The sequence below is a fragment of the Dendrobates tinctorius genome, unplaced genomic scaffold (genome assembly GCF_039654945.1).
Source record: "Dendrobates tinctorius isolate UK_male_01 unplaced genomic scaffold, ASM3965494v1 ptg000060l, whole genome shotgun sequence".
Classification (NCBI taxonomy): Eukaryota; Metazoa; Chordata; class Amphibia; order Anura; family Dendrobatidae; genus Dendrobates; species Dendrobates tinctorius.
Window position 1 is genome coordinate 76,751,308 of NW_027361728.1, and position 22,157 is coordinate 76,773,464.

The 22,157-nt window shown below is 43.2% G+C and overlaps 1 long non-coding RNA gene across 1 annotated transcript; it reads right to left on the reverse strand.

Annotated features, from left to right (window-relative positions):
- Positions 1-7,842: 7,842 nt before the first annotated feature.
- LOC141092795 (uncharacterized) lies at positions 7,843-9,825 on the reverse strand. The gene is made up of 3 exons (XR_012232923.1): positions 8,810-9,825; positions 8,371-8,501; positions 7,843-7,980 (listed from the first exon to the last, which is right to left on the reverse strand). It is a non-coding gene; the product is annotated as an uncharacterized lncRNA (long non-coding RNA).
- Between the last annotated feature and the right edge of the window lie 12,332 nt (positions 9,826-22,157).

The following is a 22,157-nucleotide window of genomic DNA, read 5'->3' on the forward strand; positions in this document are numbered from 1 at the left end:
CTGAAGAGATGGGTTTTCAGGTTCCATCTGGAGGATCCGAGTGTGGTTGATAGTCGGATGTGTTGGGGCAAAGAATTCCAGAGGATGGGGGATATTTGGGAGAAGTCTTGGAGGCAGTTGGGTGAGGAGCGAATAAGTGTGGAGGAGAGAAGGAGGTCTTGGGAGTTCCGGAGATTACGTGAGGGAAGATATCGGGAGATTAGTTCAGAGATATATGGAGAAGACAGGTTATAGATGACCTTGTAGGTCAGTATTTGTCATTTGAATTGGATACGCTGAGGGAATGGGAGCCAGTGAAGAGATTTGCAGAGGGGAGAAGCGGAGGAGTAGCGAGGAGAGAGATGAATTAGTCAGGCGGCAGAGTTAAGGATGGACTGGATGGGTGCGAGGGTGTTAGCAGGGAGGCCACAGAAAAGGATGTTGCAATAGTCGAGGCGGGAGATGATGAGGGCATGCACAAGCATTTTAGTAGATTGGGGGTTGAGGAAGGGACGGATTCTGGAAATATTTTTGAGCTAGAGGCGACAGGTGGGGAGAGCTTGGATGTGCGATTTGAAGGACAGGGCAGAGTCAAGGGTTACTCTGAGGAAGCAGACCTCTGGTACGGGGGAAAGCGTGATGTCGTCAATTGTTATAGATAGGTTAGGTAAGGAAGATCTTTGAGCTGGGGGAAAGATGATCAGTTCATATTTGTCCACATTGAGTTTGAGGAAGCGAGAGGAGAAGGAGGATATGGATGATAGACACTCCGGGATGCTGGAGAGCAGAGGTGACGTCTGGGCCAGAGAGGTAAATCTGAGTATCATTGGCATAAAGGTGGTACTGGAATCCATGGGACTTTATGAGTTGCCCCAGCCCAAGTCTATAGATTGAGAAGAGTAGGGGTCCTAGAACAGAGCCTTGGGGGATTCCAACAGAGAGAGGTTGGGATGAGGAGGTAGTGTGGGAGTGGGAGACGTTGAATGTGCGGTTGGAAAGATATGAGGAGATCCAGGATAGGGCGAGGTCTTTGATGCACATCATCATCATGTACCACAGGGGTACAGACAATTTTTCATTTGACAAGGCCAACAAGACGAAACTAAATAAATCTTTGAGAAGTTGAATAATAATAAGTTGAGCATAAAATCTATGGTCCAGACACCAGCCAGAATCACACAAAGATGGAATTTTTCAACATTCTAATCATCCTTAAAGAAAAAAAACGATTCTTAGTAAGACCGGCTGAGCAGACATCAATAGCTATATAAATTTCAAAAGTGGCCACTACAAAAAAAATCGCTTACATGTATTTCATTTAGTCAATGCAAGAGAATAAGAAAAGCTTGCATAAAAACCACCAACTTTAAACTGAAGTACAAATATTACTAAACAGATGTCAAGAAAAATGAGTTAATAATGCGTACAAAAGAATACTTGTCCGGACTCAAGACGACTCTTTCACTTCAAAGATTAACTCTACTTTTGAAGAAATCTATAAAACATATTTCATTACCACCTACAGCTAATCCAATCACAAATTGTGAGCAAAAGGATCCTTAACAAACATTAGAACATCCTGAATAGGGACCCTGAATCCTGACTAGGGACACCAAAAGGAAAAAATGCCTATTCTGTAAAACAATCCAACATAATACCACTATATTATGATCACAGGGCAAAGGAGAACGGTTACATTTCTTGCATTATTTAGACTGCCAATCTAAATACGTCATTTATTTGATTGAGAGTGTCGGAAAAATTTCCCCATGGCAGGTTATCATTTGAATATCTTATAGTATAGAGGAATTCATGTATAACAATAACTGTATTATTTCTTTACCTCAATATCTTCTTTTATTAGTGTCCATCTACTGTGTTTTTATAGTGCAATACATTTATATAATACATACCTAACTTACACTCACTGGCCACTTTATTAGGTACACAATGCTAGTAACGGGTTGGACCCCCTTTTGCCTTCAGAACTGCCTCAATTCTTCGTGGCAGAGATTCAACAAGGTGCTGGAAGCATTCCTCAGAGATTTTGGACCATATTGACATGATGGCATCACACAGTTGGCGCAGATTTGTCGGCTGCACATCCCTGATGCGAATCTCCCGTTCCACCACATCCCAAAGATGCTCTATTGGATTGAGATCTGGTGACTGAGGAGGCCATTTGAGTACAGTGAACTCATTGTCATGTTCAAGAAACCAATCTGAGATGATTCGAGCTTTATGACATGGCGCATTATCCTGCTGAAAGTAGCCATCAGATGTTGGGTACATTGTGGTCATAAAGGGATGGACATGGTCAGCAACAATACTCAGGTAGGCTGTGGCGTTGCAACGATGCTCAATTGGTACGAAGGGGCCCAAAGAGTGCCAAGAAAAAATTCCCCACACCATGACACCACCACCACCAGCCTGAACCGTTGATACAAGGCAGGATGGATCCATGCTTTCATGTTGTTTACGCCAAATTCTGACCCTACCATCCGAATGTCGCAGCAGAAATCGAGACTCATCAGACCAGGCAACGTTTTTCCAATCTTCTACTGTCCAATTTCGATGAGCTTGTGCAAATTGTAGCCTCAGTTTCCTGTTCTTAGCTGAGAGGAGTGGTACCCGGTGTGGTCTTCTGCTGCTGTAGCCCATCTGCCTCAAAGTTCGACGCACTGTGCGTTCAGAGATGCTCTTCTGCCTACCTTGGTTGTAACGGGTGGCAATTTGAGTCACTGTTGCCTTTCTATCAGCTCGAACCAGTCTGCCCATTCTCCTCTGACCTCTGGCATCAACAAGGCATTTCCGGCCACAGAACTGCCGCTCACTGGATTTTTTTTCTTTTTCGGACCATTCTCTGTAAACCCTAGAGATGGTTGTGCGTGAAAATCCCAGTAGATCAGCAGTTTCTGAAATACTCAGACCAGCCCTTCTGGCACCAACAATCATGCCACGTTCAAAGGCACTCAAATCACCTTTCTTCCCTATACTGATGCTCGGTTTGAACTGCAGGAGATTGTCTTGACCATGTCTACATGCCTAAATGCACTGAGTTGCCGCCATGTGATTGGCTGATTAGAAATTAAGTCTTAACACATAGTTGGACAGGTGTACCTAATAAAGTGGCCAGTGAGTGTATATACACACTTAAATATACCTTATCTATACTTTTACTTACCATATTTTCCGGCGTATAAGACGACTTTTTAACCCCTGAAAATCTGCTTAAAAGTCGGGGGTCGTCTTATACGCCGGGTGTCGTTTTATATGATGAGTGCATATGGGGGGAGTGGTCCTGATGAACAAGGGAGGGTGTAAATGGTGTTATCATCCCCTTTTACCTCATTGGTGGCAGCGGTGCAGCGGCTCCTCCTTCAGCAGTGTGGCGTCTCTGTGCTTGGGGTCGGCGGCGGCTCCTCTTTGTTCAGCGTGGGGGCGCTGTGCTGGGGGGCAGCTGCGGAGGCTCTCTGTCCAGCGTTGGGGCTCCTCCGGCATTTCCCCAAAGCCCGGAGGCCCAGGCAGCTCAGCAGATTTTAGCTGGAAAAGTTGGGGGGTCGTCTTATACGACTGAAAATACGGTACTTGTTTTTGTGCCTGTGTAATACAAGGAAGGGGACATCATCAGGGCCGGACTGGCCATCATCAGGGCCGGACTGGCCATCTGGAAATTTGGGCCAATGCCAGAAGAGCCTGTCTGGTCATGGGCCGCCTTGTCTGCTACATTATTAGCAGAATCCATGTTCTCAAGACACCCATACTGTTAAGAGTTGTGAAAGAGCACAAAGTCGCTGACTCCGTCACTTACCCCAGCAGGTCACAGGTATTATTTAAAATATTGGATCCCATCAGGTTCATGGGGACGGAGACAACATGGGCCTGTGTAATTTCAAATGCCAGGGCTGAATTTCAGCCCCAGTCCGTACCTGGACATCATCCATGTTCAGCTCATGTAATAGATTTACTGTATATTCATATACAACACTCACCCATTTATGGATTCAATTGCCGCCTAATAAATGCATCCTGAATCGATCGATCTAAATAAATCGATTTAGTACAGCTCAATAAACTTTTGCCCATTTACGATTTACCACTGGCCTCTGGATTAAGCATCCCCAGCAGCGCTGTCAGAGCACTCTGGCCCCTCTAAGACATTTTTCCACGCTACACTTATGCAGGGTCATTTTTTTGCCGTTGCAGGATTAGCAGCAGCAGCTGGACTGTTTTTTATATTTTTCGCTCTAATAGGTGTCACTTCTTCTGTACAACACCACAAGATGAGTGTGCTATTTCTAAAAAAAAGTGTAAAGTAAACAACCTATGAGCACTTTTCTCCCTTCGATGAAATTATTTGTATATATACCTGCCTTTTCCAGGATCCAGCATTGTTCTGCTCTTCTTCTCAATGACATCACCGTACTTCAGACTCTCCCGGATCACTCTAAGCTCTGTACGATAGCGTTCCAGCTCACGTGCAATGTAAGTCTATGACGCCTCGTTCTGACGGCTCCATCGAGTTACTTTGTAAAAGGCACTTCTGGGTCGCACAGAGCACAATGTGAGCTGGAGAGTCTGAAGAGTAGTGACGTCACTTAGAAGAGGAGCAGAATGAAGCTGGATATTGGACCAAGCGGCTGTAGACATATAGCCAAATTTAGTTAAAGAAAAAACCTTTAGGAGAGGGCTTTATGGCATATACAGCAGAGAAGGAGGTTAATTACTAACTCGTAATAGTGAGAGCAAAGAACAAACAAATTCTAGAATATCTCCAGGGAAACAAATGGAATGGATTGAACGAATAGCACAATTAGCAATGTATACATATGACAATCCATAAATGTGGTGGGTAATGTTGAGCAGGTTCCATTTAACATTTTAAATTATACCTCAAAGACCTCAAAGTAAAACAAAATGATCACAGACCCCTCAAGGCTGATGGTCTATTAATTTGCACCTTTCCCTCTATAGTCAGGATAAAATACATTGAGGCTGGATGTGTCTTTTCTATTACATCATTGTGTATCTCTCTCTCTATCAAAATTATGACATCTTTGCTTTATTCAAGACCCCATAAAAAAAAACAAAACCAGCATAGAGTACCCCTTGTACTTTTTTGATCTCAGAGCCTTTAAACCTTTTGGTCAAGCTTGAAATGTCAGAAACCTAAGAAAATAATTTTTGTTCACAAGAGGAAAATGTGTGTATTGTATATTGAATGGCTCAGCCACGTCGCATATACAGGACTTTCAACAGCTTCTAAGGTGAAACATTAAGATTACTGTAGCAGTGATTATTTTTGCTTTGGCACTAACTATACATAGTGTATGTTTTGGCAGATTTCCATGCAAATTAGTATAAATGCAGATTACTAAGCAGTGTCAGTGAAAAAAAAAACACAGAAAATGCAAACTTGTATAGTAGACATGTATATGAATACAGTGAAATTAACATTTGAGACATGTATTTTGCAGAAGGACATAACAGCAACAAAATAAATTAATTATCAAAATGATACCTTTATTGTACTAATATATTAGTAGTGTCTTGATTTGCCGGTAAAGAGTTTAAGAAAACCTGTCATGTTGAACATGGTATCTGACATTCCGACAGTGTGTTGTAGAGCAGGAGGAACACGTCAGATTAATACATTTTTGTGGGGAAGTTTGAATAAACCTTTAATTTTATTCATTGAAATTCCTGGTGTTTGTATGCATCCAGTGGGCGGTCCTATTCAGTGATTAATTATCTTCCCTATAAAACTGTGCATAAATACATAGCTGTCAATGACTGTGTAGAACCACCCACTGGACTCTAATTTATACTTGTTTATATGGTGCCATCTAATTCCACAGCACTTTACAAACATCATTATTACTGTTCCCATTGGGGCTCATAATTTAAATTCTGTATCAGTGTTACTCACGTGGTTGGGGTACCACTGTGCCACGGTTCAAAGAGAGCCTAAAGCAAATACCTGGTTCTTCACTAGAGCCCCTGATGATGTGGTTAGACTTGAACTCAGGGGAATGCCAGGTTCTACTCCAATGCCGCAACTGACCCCCAATGGGACTGGGAAGTAGGACCAGCTAGGAACTGATTAGCAGGATTATACGGCAGGTCGACTGATGTGGGATCAAGCACAAGCAGGAAACGTACAGGAACACAGGACGGCCACAAGTACAATATCATTGGTTCAGGTACACAGACGTGGGTTCAGATGGATCAGGAGCAGGACTAGGCACAGGCATGATGTGTTCAGGTATAGGAACAGTGGGACAGGCAGGATCGGGTGTGAACAGGATCAGGTAAACAGAACAGACAGGATCAGATTCTGAGAGTACAGGTACTGGGTCCTTTCAACAAAGTAACAGTATATACACTGTTAACTGAAGTTGCTAAGGCACCTTCCAATAGGGGAGGGTGCCTTAAATATCAGACGTCTCCCAGGTATTAGCTGATGACATTTTTAGCAATTCATACTGGCTGTTTAAGAGGCTGGGAGAGCACATGTGCATCCTAAGCATGCTTCCAGGAGACCTGCGTACCAGGTCTTGGGAGGAAACAGATGCCAAGAGAGCTCGGACAGGTAAGTAAACGTACTGGCATCCCTGCAGGTGGGAGGAAGGGGAAACATGCAGGGGCACCAGTGCTGTGCTAAGACTTTGGAGTGTAGTAGGAAACCAATGCAAACACGGGGATAACATGCAAACTATTTACGAATTATTGACCCCAAGGTGTCTGCAATGCCACCATGCTAAACATATGCATACAAACATCAGGGATTTCAATGAATGAATGAAATATAAAATATATCAAATCTTTTCCAAACAACATATCTTTCTGCTCAGATTCTTCTTTATACCATGCTTGTCTACAGATCAGACTGCATGTTCAACATGACAGCTTTGCTTTGAAAGGGTATTTGTGAGTTGTTTCTAGAGATAGCTGCGCAGTTTACTTGGTTTCTGGCAGGGCAGTCACTCCTCCTTGAGTGATAGTTCTAGTGAGCAGTAGAGCTTTAGTATTAGCAGAGCTCTGGAGCACAGCACAAGTTCTGCTGTTACACATTCAGCTTAAGGTGTACTCTACAATCACTATATTTACAAAAAGAGATAAAGGGCATTTGTACAAGTACACAGCTTAGGACAGCAAGAGCTGTGATCAGCAATCCTGCTGTGGGAGAAGCCAATGATTTTGCAAGATTTATTACAGTAGCTTGTCAAAACTGAGAGGGAGTGGGAGAGCAGCTAAATGCTGTGTAGAAATCAATGGACAGTAGAGAGGTGGCTAGAATGTTAGGAGTTGACCCCTATGCTGGACAGTAGCTAATGCGGACTCTGCGGACTGTGATATATTATATTCAAAGGGGCATATTGTGTGAAGCTATAATTTACATGAGTTGGGAGTTGAATAGATTTAGTTGGGAGGTGAATAAATCTGGATGACAATCTACAGAGGTGAAACATAAGAAATCATGAGGATCTCTTTCTCAGCCTTTTCATGACTAGTAAACACACAGGAATCAGCCAATTTGTACTTTCATTTTATCAGTATATAGAAGTAAAGCAGTTTAAATTTCATATATTCAATGTTTGCACACTTTTTAACACATACAGAGTGCTGATGTATTCTTTTGTTGGTGTATTATTCGCCATAGCGGCTTGCACCTGTTCACACTTTCCGCTAGGAGGTGTCGGTCAGTTTTTTTTTTTTAGAAGCCCACACACATAACAAAGCACATGGCATCAATGCCATCAAGGACTACGCTGTTGGTGATCAAGGTTGCTCAGATTCCAATTCCCTATATGATGTGCAGTTATTATAGAAGGAAGAGATCATGACACAGTTTTAATACACAACTTTTTTATTCTTTTATGGCAAAAAAGTAAATGATTCATTCCGGAGAACATTTAGCTGATGTTTCCCCTATGGATAATATCCGATCCTGGCTTCTTGATGGTAGAGATGTGACTTGATAGTAGCTGGTGTTACGATCTGGAAATAAAGATATTTCATCAGCTTTTAGTCCAGAAAAAGTAAATAATTGATACTTAGTTTTTTCCTAAACAGTTCATATCTATATACTGTAGCTGAATAATAGATCTGCACATCATCTCCAGATCCTCATCGCACGGCAGGCTTGGTTTGACTTGCCCCATGTATTACCTTAATGGAGAGAGGAGATTTTGCTGGCTTCCATACACCTGTGCTACCACTTAGTTTCAGGAAGAACATAATAAAAGTAGAAAAATACATGCAAAGTGGCTCATACTGTAAAGCATCCGGATATGGGATGTAAATGCTGTTTTTGAATTGTGTTACATGAGTGTACAATAACAATAAAAATACTCCAGCACAGTACATACCGTATTACAATAATCTTACCTTATTTGAGCACGCTGCTCATTTCTACCAGGATGTTGATATTATCCTTTATATTTCTCCCCTTCAGCCTGCCACTGTTGTCACCACCCAAAGCTCCGTGTCATCCTCAATCATATCCGGATACTGCTTCTCTGTTGGGAAGCGGAAGAGAAAAAGATGTAAATTGTTCTGTTTCTATTAGGGTATTTATGTGAAAAAATTGACATGTGAACATGCGCATGGACTATGATGAGTACATGTCCTATCAGTGAGAATGGGTAATACATAAGTGAAACGTCAAGGTCTGAGCGAGGCCTTAATAACACATAATATGTGCTATAACAGTGACTGGGCCGGTAAATATTTTAAAGTTCTGTATCGTAGGTATCAGACACCTGGCGATAAATCGTTATAGCTACAGAATGGAGAATATGAGTAGTAGGTGCATGATACGACTTACCTAGCTTAGCTCCAAATGCAGCCAGAAGCTTCTTATGCTGATGATCCATCTTCTTCCTAAAAATTAAAAGACATGTAAGAAAAACAAAAAAAAAACAGCTGAGCCTCCAAACAGAATAAAGCAAGTATAAACAGGTGCAAGCTGCCATGACTGCATAATATACAAACTAGAGAATACAGCAGCAGCTCCCTGTAAGCGCTAAGATGTAGGCAAACATGGAATTTATAACATTTCAACTGCATTACTGCTATATAGAAAGGAAGGTTGGCGCATAAATTGGCCAATTCATGAGGGCCCATCAGCCACAGCAAGGCAACCTAAAAAAATGTTGCTTTCAAAGTACCTGTTTTTTGACATTTTTGCTGCATTTTTGCAGTCTTTTTATTTTGGGTGCAGATTACGTGTGTGTTGTATCTACAGTGCATGTTTAGTAAAGTGAAAACACCACAAAATCGTTTGTTGCATTTTTGGCAATGTTTTTCACTTTTTCATTGCTTTCTGTGAGTGAAAGAACACTAACTGCAAAAACACTGAAAGAACTGATAAGCTAAAGTACAGTCAGAAAAAAGGGCAAGCATGTTCATGAGATTTCTGAAATCTCATAGCTTTTGCTGGTAATATAAAAAGCAGCTTTTAATTTGCATAACTTGCTTTAAAAATGCCGCTAAAAGCCTCTAAAACCTAAAGAAACTTAGCTTTTGAACATAGGCTTAGACGGGAATAGGGACTAAAACGTTTTCCGAGAGGGCTTCTTTAAGTGTCCATAGTGTATTATAAAGTTGTAGCATCTTTACTCATCAGTGACCTAAACAACATATTTCTGGCCATAATGTCCATTATATATTACATACAGTATCCATAAAGAATGATTCATACATTTGTAGTGATGTAATAAGCTTTTCCTGCCCCATATCTCACACTGACAATCTTCCCTCCTGTCCTCGGTATCATTTACAGATCGGGATTATTAGGTCCCATTATTATGTCCAAATAACATTTTTCCCCATATTATTAATATTATTAATATTATTCCTAATATTAGGTGTTATCAGTAACTTACCTGATGGAACGTAAAATCCCAGCAATAAAAACAACAAAAACGCAAACAAACACACTTGTAATAACTCCTGTATGCAAAATAGAAATAGGTGGGTTAAAAATAGTTCATGGTATAAAGTCACAAGATTAATGATCTATTATTGAAAGATGAAAATGAAATGTGTGCCTCTAGAAACCAAACCTGTATATTACCCCAAGGCAGACGCAGGCAGATGAGGGCCCCTCTGCAAGAGCAATAGCTCATCATAACGCACAATCCCATTTCCTTCCAGGTAGAAGTGGCCCTCTTACCTCTCGGGCCCCTATGCAGCTGCACAGGTTGCACCAATGGTAAGTCTACCCTTGCGATACCCTCTTGTGTCTGAGAGCTCGTCGATCCCATGTGAGACATTTACAGTCGCGTGAAAAAGTGTTTGCCCCTTCCCGATTTCCTATTCTTTTGCATGTTTGTCACACTTAAATGATTCAGATCGCCAAACTAATTTAAATGTTGGACAAAGATAACACAAGTATTCCCAACATGCAGTTTATAAATGAAGGTCTTTTTTATTAAGGGAAGAAGAAATCCAAACCTACAGGGCCCCAAAAGAATAGGAAACCAGGAAGCGGGCAAAATCTTTTTCACACAACTGTACAAACAATGCAACCCCTAAAATATAAGTATATTAACCTGCCATGTCCTCTCCCCATTACTACATCCTCAAAGGGCTTAATGAACTGATCAGTCCGTATACTGCACACCCCCCGCTCAGCATTGTGACATCACCGCTATTTAGTGGTTATGTTTAACACCCTGCCATAATTAGATCTGCCATGTCATAATAAGAACTCACAGTGGTTTATGGACTATTATGTGGAATGTGTGGCAGGTTGTAGTTTTTATATGTCTCGAGCAGTTTTAAATTCCAAAAATAATTATCTGTATTATAGACAATACCATTGTACAAGATTCTATTTGATATAATCAGCTTAAAATGTTGGGCTTGGGTCATTATATCAAGAAACTCTATATTATTTGAAATGTCAGATTGTCAAGGAAGCTTTAAATGAAATTGGTAGCAAGTAATGATCCCAAACTCTGTATGAGGCCCAATCATATTGATCAGCACCAAGCGAGTTCAATATGTTTCTACCCCCCTCTTTTGGCCTTACAGCCCTCTTTATTACTTCCCCCTTTCATCAACGTCTCCACTCCTGCCCCACTTACTGTATGTACCCAGTAATTTAGTGACCAAGCTTCACTACTAACTCCCCCTCCATTAGTAACATTTGACCCTTCTTCAGAGGCAGTAGTAGAGGGATCGCTTACCCCTCACCACTAATACTCCTTACAGCAGATATGCCATCTATTCTGGTAGTTCACCCCTGGATGTAAAGTGTCTTCTACATACCTTCCATCTCCAGTCGCCTTCACTGACCCTCAAAGGGCTCAGTCAGTTGATCATCCTGCTATAACCCCTGCATAGTATTGTGACATCATCGCTATGGAATATTCTTATTGTGATGTGTCCCCTATTATGATGCGTCCTCATTTCTATTCATGACCACTAACACTTACCTATGTGATATCAAAGTCAAGATGTAGAGAAGATTTTAAATTCCAGGAATACTTTGTTTATACCTATTAAAGATTGTTCCCACTTGTTGCCCCTTACACAAACGATAATAAAAAGATCTCATACTGTTAGACATAAAACCACATATGAATTTACAGTACTGTGCAAAAGTTTTAGGCAGTTGTGTAAACATGCTGCCAAGTAAGAATGCTTTAAAAAATAGAAGTAAATTAATAGTTTATTTTCATTAATTTAAAAAGTGCCATTTTAAGGAAGAAAAAAAAAATCTAAATCAAATCAATATTTGCTCTGAGCAACCTTTGCCTTTAAAGCATCATTTCCTCTAGGTACACTTGCACACAGTTTTTTATGCAACTCTGTGGGAGGTGACTCCAAACATCTTGGAGAACTAACCACAGATCTTCTCTGGCTGTAGAATTCTGCAAATCCTTCTATCTCTTCATGTATTAATGACATTGACTGTATTATCCTGCTGCAGAATTAATTTGGAGGCAATCAGACTAATGGTATTGCATGATGAATAAGTATCTGTCTTCTTTCTCAGCATTAAGGACACCATTGATCCTGACCAAAGCCCTAACTTCATTTGCTGAAATGCAGCCCAAAACTTGCAAGGATCCTTAGCCATGCTTCATTGGTGGCTGCAGACACTCATTATTTGTATCACTTTGCAAAACTGACGTCAGTTCAAAGCACCTGCTTCCATTTTTCTGGACCCAACTTTCTATGTTTTTGTACATAGTTAAGTCACTTTTCCTTGTTTCCACAATGAGGGCATGATATTCAGATTTCTTCCATAAAGAGGACTTATGGCTAGATGTCTCCAAACATTAGATCATAGAATCATAGAATCGTAGAGTTGGAAGGGACCTCCTGGGCCATCTGGTCCAACCCCCTGCTCAAAGCAGGATTCGCTAAATCATCCCAGTCAGATGTCTGTCCAGCCTCTGTTTGAAGACTTCCATTGAAGGAGAACTCACCACTTCTCGTGGCAGCTTGTTCCACTCATTGATCACTCTAACTGTCAAAAAGTTTTTTCTAATATCTAATCTGTGTCTCCTTCCATTCAGTTTCATCCCATTGCTTCTAGTCTTTCCTTGTGCAAATGAGAATAAAGTTGATCCTTCTACAATGTGACAGCCCTTTAGATATTTGTAGACAGCTATTAACCCCTTAACGACCGCCGATACGCCTTTTAACGGCGGTAGTTAAGGGTACTAAAACCACAGCGCCGTTAATTCACGGCGCTGTGATTTAAGTGAATAGCGCCCCCCAGTGTCGGATTTCCTCCGGGGTCTCGGCTGCCAGGGGTAGCCGAGACCCCAGAGAACATGAATCGGTCGGTTTTTACCGACCCCCGCTTTTGCGATCGCCGTTATTAACCCTATAACGGCGACCGCAAAAAAAAAAAAGCCGCGATTTTACATTTAATTTCTCTCTCCTCTGATGTGATCGCACATCAGAGGAGAGAGAAATAGGGTCCCCGATCCCCCCCGGTACCTCTCCGTGGCCCTCCGTCCCCCCCCGGTGCACCCACGTCCCGCCGGCATCCTCCGATGGGCGCCGCCATCTTGAAAATGGCAGGCGCATGCGCAGTGCGCCCGCCGGGAATCTGCCGGCTCTAGCTGGCAGATTCCATTCATTATTTTGATCACTATGATAAACGATCATAGTGATCAAAATAAAAAAAATAGTACATAACCCCCCCGTTTATCACTCCCTTATATAGGTCAATATAATGAAATAAAGAAAATATTTTTTTTTTCAGCTTTCCATTAGGGTTAGGGTTAGGGTTGGGCTAGGGTTAGGGTTGGGCTAGGGTTAGGGTTGGGCTAGGGTTAGGGTTAGGGTTGGGCTAGGATTAGGGTTGTGCTAGGGTTAGGGCTCGGGTCACGGCTAGGGTTAGAATTAGGGTTAGGGTGAACTAGGATTAGGGTTAGAATTAGGATTAGGGATTAGGGTTGGGATTAGGGTTAGGGTTGGGATTATCTAAATATCTAAATATCTAAATATCTAAAGGGCTGTCACATTGTAGAAGGATCAACTTTATTCTCATTTGCACAAGGAAAGACTAGAAGCAATGGGATGAAACTGAATGGGAGGAGACACAGATTAGATATTAGAAAAAACTTTTTGACAGTTAGAGTGATCAATGAGTGGAACAGGCTGCCACGAGAAGTGGTGAGTTCTCCTTCAATGGAAGTCTTCAAACAGAGGCTGGACAGACATCTGACTGGGATGATTTAGCGAATCCTGCTTTGAGCAGGGGGTTGGACCAGATGGCCCAGGAGGTCCCTTCCAACTCTACGATTCTATGATTCTATGATTAGGGTTAGGGGTGTGTTGGGGTTAGGGTTGGAGCAAGAATTGAGGGGTTTCCACTATTTACCAACTTTGGGGGTCTAAAAATTGGGGTCTAAAAAATCACTTTTGTGGAAATAAAAGTCTTTTTATTTTCACGGCTCTGCGTTTATAAACTTTTGTGAAGCGCTTGGGGGTTCAAAGTGCTCACCACACATCTAGATAAGTTCCTTAGGGGGTCTAATTTCCAAAATGGGGTCACTTGTGGGGCGTTTCCACTGTTTAGGCCCATCAGGGGCTCTGCAAGCGCAACATGATGCCCGCAGACCATTCCATCAAAGTCTGCATTCCAAAATGGCACTCCTTCCCTTCCGAGCTTTCCCATGCGCCCAAACAGTGGTTCCCCCCCACATATGGGGTTTCGGCGTACTCAGGACAAATCGCATAACAACTGTGTGGGTATGATTTCTCCTGATACCCTTGTAAAAATAAAAATTTGGGGGCGAAAAGATCATTTTTGTGGAAAAAAAATGGATTTTTTATTTTCACGGCTCTACGTTATAAACTTCTGTGAAGCACTTGAAGGTTCAAAGTGCTCACCACACATCTAGATAAGTTCCTTAATGGGTCTAGTTTCCAAAATGGGGTCACTTGTTGGGGATTTCCACTGTTTAGGCCCATCAGGGGCTCTGCAAGCGCAACATGATGCCCGCAGACCATTCCATCAAAGTCTGCATTCCAAAATGGCACTCCTTCCCTTCCGAGCTCTCCCATGCGCCAAAACAGTGGTTCCCCCCCACATATGGGGTATCGGCGTACTCAGGACAAATCGCATAACAACTGTGCGGGTATGATTTCTCCTGTTACCCTTGTAAAAAATGAAAATTTGGGGGCGAAAAGATCATTTTTGTGGAAAAAAATAATTTCTTATTTTCACGGCTCTACGTTATAAACTTCTGTGAAGCCCTTGGGGGTTCAAAGTGCTCACCACACATCTAGATAAGTTCTTTAATGGGTCTAGTTTCCAAAATGGGGTCACTTGTTGGAGGTTTCCACTGTTTAGGCACATTAAGGGCTCTCCGAACGCAACATGGCATCCGATCTCAATTCCAGCCAATTCTGCGTTGAAAAAGTCAAACAGCGCTCCATCCCTTGCGAGCTCTGCCGTGTGCTGGAAAAGTGGTTTACCCCCACATATAGGGTATCGGCGTATTCAGGAGAAATTGTACAACAAATTTTGTGGTTGATTTTCTCTTTTAACACTTGTGAAAATAAAAAAAATTGGTTCTGAAGTAAATTTTTTGCAAAAAAAAGTTAAATGTTAATTTTTTCCTTCCACATTGCTTTAGTTCCTGTGAAGCACTTAAAGGGTTAATAAACTTCTTGAATGTGGTTTTGAGCACCTTGAGGGGTCTAGTGTGTACATGTACCCAGAAAAAATGATGCTGTTTTGAAGGCAAATGGTGGTCACTCCAAATATTGATTTTAGATTTTTGAATTTAGAATATTTAAAAGTAGAGATTTATATGCCACTCACTGAGAAAAATGTGATATGATCTTTATTCCATATGTAATGTAAAAATGCAGACAGACAGGCAGAGACGACAGTAACAACATCTCTTTTTAGCCAGGTACGACGGCTGTTTTTTTGCTCCAGTTGACTCTTCTACCAGACAGACTATACTTTGCTTTACACTATATAGAGCACCACCATACTGAACTAAATCTGTTGCAGGAGCAAATTATATTAGAGCAGAGATGAAATTAAGGTCCGATCATCTTTATTTGCTGGACATTCCATACATATGCAACAAAAACGTATGAAATATAGTTGAGTATTTTTACACATACACACACACATATTTGGATTTGTTTAATTCTCCCCTAAAAGTGTATGCAAAGCCAAAGAAATTGTCTATAATGCTCAGTGCAGGAGGAAATAGCAACATGGAAGCTGACTTCAGGTGACGTTATTGGAAAGCGGATCAGTCGCCAGCACACATGAGACTTGAGAAACTCTATGTTCAGCTCCCTGTGCTTGAAGGGGGGTACAGGGCCAATTTGCTGTGGGCTGAAACAGAGTTCTCTTTGCCCTGAAAACCCTGTTCTAAACAGGAGTCTGACTTGTGTGTTGTGCTGTGGAGTTCGTTCTTTATTCACTCACTGCTCGGGTGTCCTTGCAACCTCCCCATCCATGGGCCCAGATCCAGATACAGACAAGACAGGAGACTTTGGGTCCAGTTTAACAGATTCAGTTTTACAGTGCAATTCAGTTACACACTGAAACAGAGTCCCTTTTTGGTGATGTTCCCTTTGTCCTGTGTACTCTCACACCTTACCTCCATTCTGCCCAACTTGCCCCCACCTCAACCTTCACTGTTTTGGTACCAGGGACATTCTATCCAGCAGTTCAGCTTCCCTGAGGCCCACTAACTTTCCCTTTCGGAGCCATATACACAGGGGAGGGAGAGTGGTAGCGGAGCCATATATACAAGGGTGGGAGCGGAGCCATATATACAGGGGAGTGAGAGTGGGAGCGGAGCCATATATACAGGGGAGGGAGGGTGGGAGCAGAGCCATATATACAAGGGAGGGAGAGTGGGAGGGGAGACATGTATACAGGATGGGACAGGGGAGCCATGTATACAGGATGGGAGAGTGGGAGCAGAGCCATGCATACAGTATGGGACAGGGGAGCCATGCATACAACAGGGGGAGCCACACAGAGCTGGACAGGACGGGGGGAACCACACATACATTTTCAGATGATTAGAAAATAATCAGCATGTACAGTACTCCAGTACAATTTTTGTAAAGTGCTCAATGCTCCATTTCCTTGTAGGTTCCAATCATCATTAGCAGTGATGGTCATCAGTAGAAGTAGCGCAGTGCTCCCACTGAAACAGAGAAACAAGCCAGGTGCTCCCACTCATTCAAAACCTATGGTGAGTTGAGTCACATTATAAATGTTATAATTAAATGATAAGTATGCACTGCTAAACTACAACCAAGTTGATAGCCCCGCCCCCTTATGACCAAAGCCCCGCCTCTGTCACACCTCCATCCTCGCCCTGCCGAGCCATGGAAGAATGGTCTTACTTGAAGCCGGTCCCTGGTGCAAAAAAGGTTGGGGACCACTGCCTTAGTGGATAGACCCCCCCCCATTTCCAGAGACAGCTTTGAAGCAAAGCCTCCAGGAGAAGCAAAACACAAACCAACCATAAGGATAAAATGCAACAGTCTTTATCAAACATGAAATCATATGAAATTCACATATAACTCTTCTTTACAGAGAAAGGTACTTAGGTCTTTTTTCAACCTATCAACTATTGTGAGGCAGTGACTTGTGTTACAGGTAGGGATCACTGTTTGTTCTCCCCGGGATGCACACGGAGGTGTATTGAGGTCATGAGGGGGCATTGCAGTCGCAGGTGTAGCTATGATTGTAATGGTGAAGCAGTGACTGATGTCACAGGTAGAGGTCACTGTGTGTTCTCCACAGAAGGTGCATGGAGGCGTATGAAAGCCATGGGAGTACAAGGCAGTCATGGGCGTAAGCTGGGGCTGCAATGCATTATGATAATAAAAATAAGTGTTAGTCTTGGACATGCTAGTGTCCAAGACAGATGTAGGGAAAGTCTGTCCTGGAATATTGTGTGGTGAAACAGACGGCAGGATTGTAGTGGTGCAGTCTGTTTCATTTCCGGTCTGGGTTTTCTATGTGGTTGAAGGCCACAGAATTCTTTGTTAAAAGCCCTGCAGGAAAGGGATTGGGAGTGTCAGGTCCGGTGTCAGGGTCAAAGTCAGTGTCCAGCTGGTGTTTGGAGGAGAGCAAGAAGCTCTGCGGAGCTTTGTCGGTGTGCAGAGACACAGGGCAGAGCGGAGCCAAACAGCCAGGGGAGCTGAGACGCCTGGCATACACAGATAACAAAGCGCCACAGTCACCCACAGGAACTGGTCAGAGGACTAGGGTGTTTAGTGGTGGCAAACCAAGGGAGTAAAGTTGTGAGTAAACGATGGGTAAAAGAGCTCTTTGACACTGCGTGCAGTTGCCCACGGAAACTGGACAAAAGGAGGTCCAGCGTGTTTAGGGCCTGCAAACTAATGAAGTGAAGCTGTGTGTAAGAGACTTTGATATGGCGTGCAGTCGCCCATGAAAACGGGACACAGAGAAGTCCGGTGTGTTTAGGGACTGTGATTTAAAGCCGTGTACTATGTAGTGCTATGAACTAGTGTGAACTGAACACTAATGAAATGCACTTGTGTGAATTTGAACGTTAATGCTGTGAAGATAACACATTAAGGAGACTTTTGTGTTGGAATTTTGTGGGTCACTACCTCATCACTGCATATGGTGCTATTGCTGCACTACATATGGTGGAGAATGCAGGCAGTGTGAATTGAGACATACCCCAAAGTGTGCTGCATGTCAGGGAGCAAGTCTGCTGGAAATATGGAGGAGCTTTTGGAGCAGTTGGTCTTCAGTCAGCAGCAGTTTGAGATGCAGTGGCGGCAGCAGCAAGAGGTGCTGCAGTACCTACAGCAGCAAAAGGCGCTGCAGCAGCAACTGGAGCTGCAGCAGTGTAAAGAGGAGACCCCTAAGGTGAGGGGTGATCAGCAGAGTCATGAAGAGACCCCTAATGTAAGGGGTGGTCAGTGGGTGTACCAGTGGTCCTATGTGGAGTCTCGATCCGCCAGGTCTCAGGCAAATGACTTGTTGGAGTGGCTCCAGCCTAAGTTTTTGACCCCGACTGAGGAATATAAGTCCAGCAGACTGTCACTTATCAGCAAAATGTTTATTTTTGCCCCAAGCCTCCCCAATGATCCTCTGAACCTCCCTCCATACCTCCCCCAAGCGCTGAATGGCCGAATTAGCCCCTGGACACCCTGAATCCATCCTGGAAAATTCACCAAAATGGGGGTGAAAGCCGTAATTGCAAAAGAACGGAGAGGTACCAGTGGGCTATTTAATCCAACTATTTAAAGCAAATTCAGCCACTGGCAGTGAAGAGCACCAATCATCCAGCTGGGACGTGGCACCTCAAAATTTGTTCAGGAGATTGATTGGTCCTCTCCGTCTGACCGTTGGTTTCGGGATGGTAGGCTGAGGAGAAGGCCAAACTAATATCCAATCTTTTACAAAAAGCCCTCCAGAATTAGGACACAAATTGTATCCCTCTATCAGAAATCACACTCAAAGGCACACCATGCAATTGCGCCACGTGTTCAACAAATAATGTCGATAGTGTACCAGCATTAGGCAGTCCTGCCAAAGGTACAAAATGCGCCTGTTTACTGAATCTATCCACCACCACCCAGACCACAGTTTTACCATTGGAAGGAGGGAGATCAGTGATAAAGTCCATGGACAAATGAGTCCAAGGTCTAACCGGAATTGGCAATGGCACCAATTCCCCAGCCGGCCGGTTATGGGAAGCTTTAGGACGGGCACACGTATCACAAGAAGACACAAACAAGGCGACATCAGAGGCCATAGAGGACCACCAAACAGCCTAGCAATAGCTCTTTGAGTGTCCGAGAGTCCAGGATGCCCACTAAGAGCAGAATTGTGGAACTCCTGGAGCACCCTCAAGCGGTAATGAACAGGGACAAAGAGTTTATCAGGCAATGACGGAGGAACCAGAGTCTGAGCTTTACGAATCTCCCGCTCCAATTATGAGGACATTGCTGCCACAACCACCCAGTGCTGAAGAATGGAGGAAGGAGGTTTGGGAGTTGATAGCGGATCCAAGCTTCAAGATAAGGCATCAGCCTTAACATTCTTGGAACCAGGTCGAAAGGTGATGGAAAAATTAAAGCGTGAAAAAATATGCGAGCACCTCGCCTGTCTGGGAGTCAAACATTTGACAGACTCAATATAGGACAGGTTCTTGTGGTCCGTAATCACCACGATCCGATGAACAGCCCTCTCCAAAAAAGTGCCTCTGTTCTTTAAAGGCCAACTTAATGGCTAAAAGCTCTCGATTCCCGACATCATAATTTCTCTCGGCAGGAGAGAATTTCTTCGAGACGAAGGCACAGGGTCTCAAGATAGTCAATGTGATGGGTCCTTGGGACAACACCACACCCACCCCCACCTCCAATGCGTCCACCTCAACGATGAACGGTTCAGACAGATTAGGCTGGAGCAAAACAGGGGTAGACATAAAGCATTCCTTTAATGAAGAAAATGCCGCCGCTGCCAAAGCTGACCAGTTTTTGAGATCAGCCCCCTTACGAGTAAGATCAGTGAGGGGCTTGACTACCTGTGAAAACCCCTTAATGAATTTACAGATTAGATGCTCCCCTGAAGTCCAATTTAGAAAACCACTTGGCCCAGATAATTGGTTGTACAGATCAGGGATGAGCGGGAAAGGATAGGTATTTCTCACTGTGATCTTATTTAATTCCCAAAAATAAAGGCACGGGTGCAAACCACCATCTTTTTTTTTACAAAAAAGAATCCAGAAGCCACTGGAGAGATAGAGGGAAGGACGTGGCTTTTACATAGGCTTTCAGAGAAATACTCCTTCATAGCGGTTCACTCTGAGCTGGAGAGGTTGTACAGATGGGCCTTAGGCAATTTAGCACCCGGAACCAGATCAATAGTACAGTCAAAAGGGCAGTGTGGTGGTAAGACCTCAGCCTCCTTTTCGGAAAAAACATCCTCAAAATCCTTCAGGTACTCCAGAATACCTTCCTGATTAGCGGACTACACAAGTACAGTAGCAAGACAACCTTTAACACAATTAGGACCCCATTTAACAATATCCTGATTTTCCCAGTTTATCACAGGATTGTGTAATTGTAACCAAGGAAATCCCAACACCAGTCCCGCAGGAAGATTGTCCAGAACAAAGCATGAAATACGTTCCTGATGCAAGGAACCCACATTGAGGATAAACTCCTCCGAGACAAATTTAATGACATTCTTTGCCAGCGGTGTCTTGTCAATGGCAGCAATATGAATTGGAGTCTCCAGCCTAACTGTCCCTAACTTACACTTGGTCACCAAGTTAGAGTCAATAAAGTTCATGGACGACCCCCAATCCATGAAAGCATAAGGGGAAATGAAGCAACTCCCACAACAATGCTCCACTTCCAACAATATTTTAGAAAATGAGGAAAAAGGTACCTGAGAGTCTGTGTGAACTACTTGACAATCACCCAGACTAAGCCGCTTGTTAGTCGGTGGGCAGGAGGGGCAGTCCTTTTTCCAATGTGCGGGATTTCCACAGTAGAAACACAATTTTCCCTTGCGTTGCCATCTCCTCTCCTTCTCTCCTTGAGGTTGGTGGTCCCCACCTCCATAGGTTCGGATGATGGCATAACAACAGGATTAGCAGGAAGCAAAGGAAACTCTCTCTGTGTAACACCTCTCTCCCGCAGCCTCCATTCCATATGGGTAGCCTGAGTAATAGCCACCTCCAAGGAGCTGGATGGTGGATGGAGAGCTAGAGCATCCTTCAGGTGATCTGACAGTCCTCTCCTGAACTGACACCTAAGCGCAGAGTTGTTCCAGGACACCTCAGTGGACCATCGTTGCAACTCGGAGCAATACCATTTGGTCGAGATCATACCCTGAAAGAGACCCATGACTGTGTACTCTGCCACTCCGACCCGGTCAGGTTTGTCAAAAATAAGTCCTAAGGCCTCAGAGAACCTATCCACAAACCCACTTTCAGGGGCAGTAGCAGGTAAAGAGAAAGCCCATGATTGAGGTCCCTCCCAAAGTAAGTAATTGATTATCCCCACCCGCTGACTCTCATCTCCAGAGGACCGGGGTCTAAGAGAGAAAAACAACTTGCAACTCTCCCTGAATGTACAGAACTTCTCGTTTTCTCTGGAGAAGGTATCTGGGAGCCTTACTGTAGGCTCAGGAGAGGGCAGTGAAACATCAACAGTGTCAGAGTGTTGACAGACAGACTGGGAAATAGACCCATGAAAAGAGTTTACCATTTTAGAAAACTTCCTTTGCAGTTGGTTATGAGACTTGGCCAGAGTCCTATGTTCCACAGACAAATCCTGCATCATTTGTGTCAGGTTAAACATCTGGTCCGCCAAGGTATGGAGCAGATCTATAGAAAGAGGTCCAGAGAAAAAAAAAACTGTCTGTTTTGGAAAAATATTCAGGATTGAGAGTCCTCAGTAGTTGATACCTTTTAATGGCTAACTGAAAAGATGGTAATACATTGCAAGCTTTCGAGACTACTCAGGTCTCTTCATCAGGCTAGACTAATACAAAATCTGAAGTCACATATTTATGCACAGTACAGCCTAGAAAAAATGCAATAGATAAGACAAGTGACGTGAAGCAGAACTATCAATATGGGAGAGGCAGAAACATAAATATAAACATTGGACCAGTTCATAGATAAGGAGTCTGGATGTTTTATGGTCCTCTGATTGGG